The sequence below is a fragment of the Poecile atricapillus genome, chromosome 9 (assembly GCF_030490865.1).
Source record: "Poecile atricapillus isolate bPoeAtr1 chromosome 9, bPoeAtr1.hap1, whole genome shotgun sequence".
In the NCBI taxonomy this organism is placed as follows: Eukaryota; Metazoa; Chordata; class Aves; order Passeriformes; family Paridae; genus Poecile; species Poecile atricapillus.
In genome coordinates this window covers 17,218,602-17,225,044 of record NC_081257.1, presented here as the reverse complement: position 1 = coordinate 17,225,044, position 6,443 = coordinate 17,218,602, and positions in this window count along the sequence as shown.

The window sequence follows — 6,443 nt, the reverse complement described above, 5'->3', positions numbered from 1 at the left end:
ACCTCTGCAAACTCATTTGCTCCTGCCAGCCCTGGCCAAGCTTCTGGATGGGACTCGCAATGGGCTGGATGTTTTTTCATCCTATCTGGGCGGCAACAGCAAAGTCCTTTTGAACAGCATCGAGTCAGATTACCAAGTCTGAGGCAGTCCTTTGCTGAATCAATAGCAGAGGAATTTCTAAGTATTGTGAGCGATAGCTGTGCCACTGGTGAGGACACTTGGACACACCCGAGCAGCATCACAGGGAATCAACTAACAGCCTGCTGGTATTTGTGTCAAATTGTTGATATGTAAGCAGGGAGCATGCTGTGCATTTAAATCACTTTCACACTAAATTTGGAGCAGAAATCATTAAATATTTATTCTGTGCCTAAAATACTGCTCAGGCGTCCTACTTACTGATATTACATATTAATTCACATAGATTTTGCAGTACTGATAATGCATTTATTTTAAAATGGTGACTCTGAGGCATCTGTCATGATTGGGCTGTTTAATAAAAAGAGAGACTCGTGGCCCCAGAGGAAGCCCATCTAGTCATTTCTGTAAACCTCTTGAAGTAGCTCATGTGAAAGGAAATTCAAGAGCTCATAATTACCAAGAAAAAAGCACTAGCAGTAAGTTTTTAGTGATGTGTTGAAGACCAGTAAAATCAGCTCTTCCAGAACAAAGATACTTCAAAGCCTAGTAGAAATTTGGAGTTATTTCCTTAGCAGTGGGAGTACTGTACAGTCAGAGAAGCAAGCACACAGCTAGAGCATAATTGCTACAAATCAATTGCTCCATTCTCTGGGACTGGTGCATCAACCAGATGAGGACTGGTTGAAAAACTACCGCAAAAAAGTTAGAAAGTAAATAGATGCACCTTGAATTGCAATGGCAATCAGGCACTGACTGGTGGCAGAAATCCAGCCCAGGTTTTGTAGGAGCCCTGTGAATGCTGGAATAGATCAGCCACAATTATTTCTAGGCTCTGGGGGAGCAGAATAGGGTGCATTTGATAAATTGCCCATGGTCCTCCTATCTGCAGTAAGACTCAGTCATTTTTAATTTTAAACGCCTCGAAAGCTGGGAGCCAGTGCTGATTGGGCAGCAAAATATTGCTACAATCCTCTCAATAGGGTTTGGAAAAGGATTTCAGTGCTGAACCTGACACGGATGTGATACTGCCAGTCTGGCCAGAAAGTGGAGATAAACAGCTCACTTGTGGATTTTGCTGAGTAGCTGCAGACATGGGGAGAGTTTGGTCTCTTTCAGGGCCTGCTGGGTCAGGCTAATTTGTTGTTATTTATTTTCACACCTTGTGTAATAAACACCAGGTGGAGGCTGAAGACCAGAACCAGTGTCAGGACCAAGTGCATCATCTAGGGCAAGCAGGATCTGCCCAGGCCAGTGGAGGAGAGCAGGAGCCACAGGGCAAATAGTATGTTTCCTATCACTATTAAATTTCCCCATCTCCTGCTTAGTGTTGTCAAAGAAGGTGATTCAACCTCTCCCCCTCTGTCCCTGCCCTGACATGCCTCTTACAGTACATCCCTCCTTCTCTCCCTGCAGTATTTGCTCTCACAGTGCCTCTGAGCCGTAAAAGGTGCCTGGAAGAAACACATCAGGTAGATCATCATGAGCATCAGCCTCCAGGCACAGGAGGCACTAAAGCCAATGTGCCGACTGTCTCCTTCCCGAAGAAGAACTGCCGGATGCAGAGGTTTGAGAGGCAGCAACATTGCTTCTGGAGGCCAGCATTGCTTCAAACCCAGCCAAAAGCATCCCCCACACAGCTGCAGCTGTGGTGTATTTAAATCCAGTTACAGGGTGGAATAAGCACTCCTACCTCAACACACAGGGCTATTTCTGACTCCAGAACCTGGATGCTGTGGGAAGTCTCATTTTCCTGCAGATGCTAATCAGGCCTGGAGAGCAGAACCCAGCACCTGCAAAGGAGGGAGAAGAGAGAGAAAATGATGGCTCAACAGACTTTTTCAAGGGACTGAAAAGCCTTTCCAAAGCACCTTCAAATACACTATCCAGAAATAGATTAGGAGGTTATCTTATTGCAAACTGCAGTTTTCCAGCAGTGCAGGTAGGGAGGGGAACTCCATTTCTTCAATGCCCTGCCAGGCCCCAGTGGGCAGTTACCACTGCACAGGACACAGATGACTGGTTCCACTGTGAGACACAGACCCTCATCTGGCTGGAAGTTTCCCTTTCAGGTGGCAGTTTGCTGAAGAAAGGAAACTTGCCTACCCTTGATATTTCAGGGCTGTAAATGCTATGTGTGCAGGGCAAGGAGCAGGCTGAGCACTGATAAGCGAAATGCTGAACTGAAGCAGTGGCACCCCAGCTCTTGCACCATCTGCAGCTGCAGCGGCTGTGTGTCCCACGGTGCCTCCTTTCCCCATCTCACACTTCCCTGATGTCAAGGATTAAGTAAGCCAGCAGCTCTGGCTGGCCCCTGCTCTGCTCCTGCCACAGCTCTGGTGCAGCCAGGATCCCAAAGTAAATATTAGCTGAGTGTGCATGAACAGGTGAAAAGAGCACCAGTTTAAGCCACTCTGTTTGGGAGACACAGAAATCCATATAATGCTGTTACCAAGAAACAAGGATTGTTTCCTCTGCTATTTTAGGAAACAGTGAAACAAACGGAGCCTAGGACACACCAGGATTTCTATTTCCACCCTGTAAATGAGTGTTATTACCCAGAGGCAGTGTTTTCCAGTGGCACTCTGTAGCCAGACTCTATTCATGCCTGAATCAAAGGATATGCTGGTCGAACCTGCGCACTCACATACTCCCATTATCCAGTTCTTTAGAGTGCCCTGTTGCAAGGTGCGAACTGTCTACACATGCCCCTCACAGCATGTGCCAAAGGACATGGCAGCAAGTCCTCGGGAGAACGCACCTACCTGTTGCACAGCCTAAGACAGGCTGGCCCTCAGCAGCTCCTCTGCTTCCTCTTTCAGTTGCTGCTGAAATTTCTCATCTTTATGAGCTGAAAGATATTTTTAAGTAGAGTCTTTGCCACCTCCTTTTCCTCCTTTTTCCCTTTCATTTTCACCTGATACTGTACAGAATTCATAATTGTATTGCAAAATTGCTTTTCTAAGCAAAAACTTTTTTCATGTTTTGATGGCATGTTGCCAAAGGGCCAAATTTGCAGTAGGTAACAGCCAGAAGAACAAATGATCTCTGATGCTGGATTCCTATAAACACTGAGAGTAGCAGCCAGCAGGCACCGTGTGATTGCTGGAGGGCTGGCACTGGGCAGTCCTGTCAAAAATCAGGAGCTGCTCTGCAGTCAGTCTCAAAGTGAGGGTGAATCCTGCACACCCCTCCAGAGGTGTTTCTGATCCATACCCAGCATACTGCATAAATAAAGCAAATCATCTCAGGCTCATTAAAACAGCACCATCCAAGCTGGAATAGGGGTAGGAGCTACAGGATGCAGTGGGTGACTGGCAGGGAGAAGCAGTGAGTGCCCCAGAGTCTGCACTCTCACTTTGCTTCCAAATCTCACGTTCAGTGCAAATGACCTCACATTCTGCCAGGGAAGGTTTAGAGTGGATATTAAGGAAAAATTTCTTCACTGAAAGCATGGTCAGGCATTTGATGAACATGGTAGTGTTGGGTTAATGGTTGGTCCTTTCTACCCTAACGATTCTGTCATACACCATGGCAGAAAGGAATCTCAGAGGAGGCTAAACAGCATAAGAGATGGGCCTCACTCTCTTTCCTCTTCTAGATGGCCCCTGCAACTCCCTGCCATCAGATCACATAGATGTTACAAAGGTGCTAATTGCTTCCAGCTTTCATAAATATTCTGGTTTGGGCCTTTAACCAGGATTAATAGAAAGAGTGAGGATTTATCTGGTTTTCATTCAAATGCAAGCCTCCTTGAGGGAGATATTCTGTTAAGCTCTCCCAAATGGCTGCTTTTAAGTGGAGTTCAATCTTTCTGAGGGTTTCTCCCAAGCATTGGGTTCTGCCGGCTTGCTTGCATAGGCAGTGCCACAGCTCCTAGTGCCATATACACAGGAAGTCTCTTCCCAAAGCCAAAGCTTCTGCTTCATCTCTCCTTTTTTTACAGTCATTTCCACAAATCATAATCTACACTGATTTCCCCCATATAATGGAAATAACTGGAGAGAGATACAATTGCTACAGTAGCGATTTTTCTAATATCAGCAGGTTCTTCTCTCTTACACTGTTTAAAGTGGAAACAAAATTGAAACATTTCACAAAATAGTTTTACTATTCTTCATCCAACTCTGCTTTCAATACCTGAGGAGGTCACCTGGAATCTCCTTTACTCAGCTGCAGTGGCTCCAGCTATAAGAGGTGGGAAGTATTTCACCCTCGGCAGGGATTGGTGTGTGTTTGTGTATTTGCTGCTTCTTGTTTGTAATGTAAACAGGCGCAGACACAGAGGCGGAGTATTCCCACGTGGTGAGTATTGCCTCTTACTGGAACTTGCATGAGAGCAGGTAATGCAGGTACTTCGGATCTCATTTAGTAATTATTCTGGAAAGTGTTTTAGCAGATGCAATTAACTCATGATGCTGGGAACAAATATGTAGGGGCAGATTTTTAAAACCTCCTGGAGCCTGTTCCAAAGTGATAAGCTAGAAAGGACCAAGGGTTTTGCAGTTATGTTTCATCTTGAAAATGAACTATCCAACATTAGCCATGCTTTTAACCCAAAGAGCCTTTGTTTTAAGCATCCTGAGAAAACAGCAATAAAAACCAATATAACATCAAAAATTACTTAGCTAATGCTCCTATTTATCTACATTTACCCACTCGTGATGGGTAATTACACAAGCACCCACCATGAAATCATACCACTGGAAGTTAGGCACATATAATTTTCATAATCACTCCACTGCTTCCCTTCCTGCATGATGCCAGACAGACTGCCTTGCAATAAGATGCAAACAACTGCAAATGAGAGATGTTTTAGAAGAAGCTGCATACACCTCTCTGGACAAATAAGGCATTTGGAAAGAGAAAGCAAGAAGCCTGAGAATTTTTTGACCTGATTCTTTCCTTTACTCAATAAAAAGCAAGAATGTTGTAACTGTACATTCAAACAGTCAAGTGTGGAAACATGGCTGTGTGAGTTAAGGAAATAAAGTGTTGATCACATTGACTATGATGTGTCCCTGCTTCTCTGGACCAGTAGAACTTCCAGATGAACTATACCTCAATATTCAGCTAGGCCTTTCAAAACATAACCAAGTTCAAAGTTCTCTAGGGAGCCAAATCTCACCCACTAAAGGATAAATATAATTCTGAAGGTTTTTAAAAAAAGAACATGCATATTTTTTTGGTGGTTGTATCTATTTTATATCAATTAATTAAAGGAATCTTTTCTGACAATCCGTCAGAAAAGTCAATCTGTCTTTATCATCAGATACTCAATGTCTGTGATGCTCCTACCAGCAAAAGTTATTTCTGTCATCCTCAGCTGCTTTCCTCTAGTGAATCCACCTCTGCAGAGTTACCTCAACAATCAGAGCAATCACCACAGAAAGAAAACCTTTCATAAAAAATGGTGCAATTTTCCTCTGATCATCTAAGGGAGCTTTGTTGCTATGTTGTCCAGGAGAGGGAAGACAGCTGCAGCTTCTGAACATCTGCCTCCTCAACTATGAGGGAGAGCATCTGCAGTCTCATGTCACAGATTTTTTTTTTCCATTCTTCTATACAACAAATGGCATTTCTTTCTTGAAAATCCCAAAGACTTCTACTTTCTCCTCTGTTGTGTGATCACCTATAGATAATATCATCATAGGCACTGATGAAATTTATTCAAATTTTTCTGCATTCACAGTTCACCCAACAGGACTCAGGACAAGGGTTTTGTTCTCACGGATACTATAAAAATGGCATCGGTCAAAAGAAGGAAATGCAAAACTAAAACACAACTGAAAAACAAGAGAACTTTGCTGTGAAAGAGACTTTTGAGACACCCCATCACCCTGGTGATAGTTATCCTTGCATTAGAAATGTTAGGGGACAAGTGGCACTAGCAGGTGCTGTATGACCTGTCCCCCTAGCAAGGGACTGGCAGCACAACTACACACCTTGGCTGAGCAGGGTTATTTGCATCACAGCAATGATATCATGGTTCTTCCAGTTGTTTGTCTGGGAAAAAAATAAATAGGGAGGCATAAAATTAAATGATACTGAGAAAGGTTGAGAGGGGCTGAAAAATCTTTTCCTAACTTCAGCTTGGACAGCTCCTTTCAGTGGAAAGCACATGGAAAACTGTTTGCGGGAACTTTACAATTTTGCTCTTCCCCACAGAGAGTCTGTCATGCTCAGGTCTTCCCACATTGCTCGCAGGACACGCACCATGGCAAGGTGATGTGCAAAATGCCACAGCTCTAGCAGATAAGGCTGATGGAAATGGAGAAAGACATTTTTCGCTCTCTACACAAATT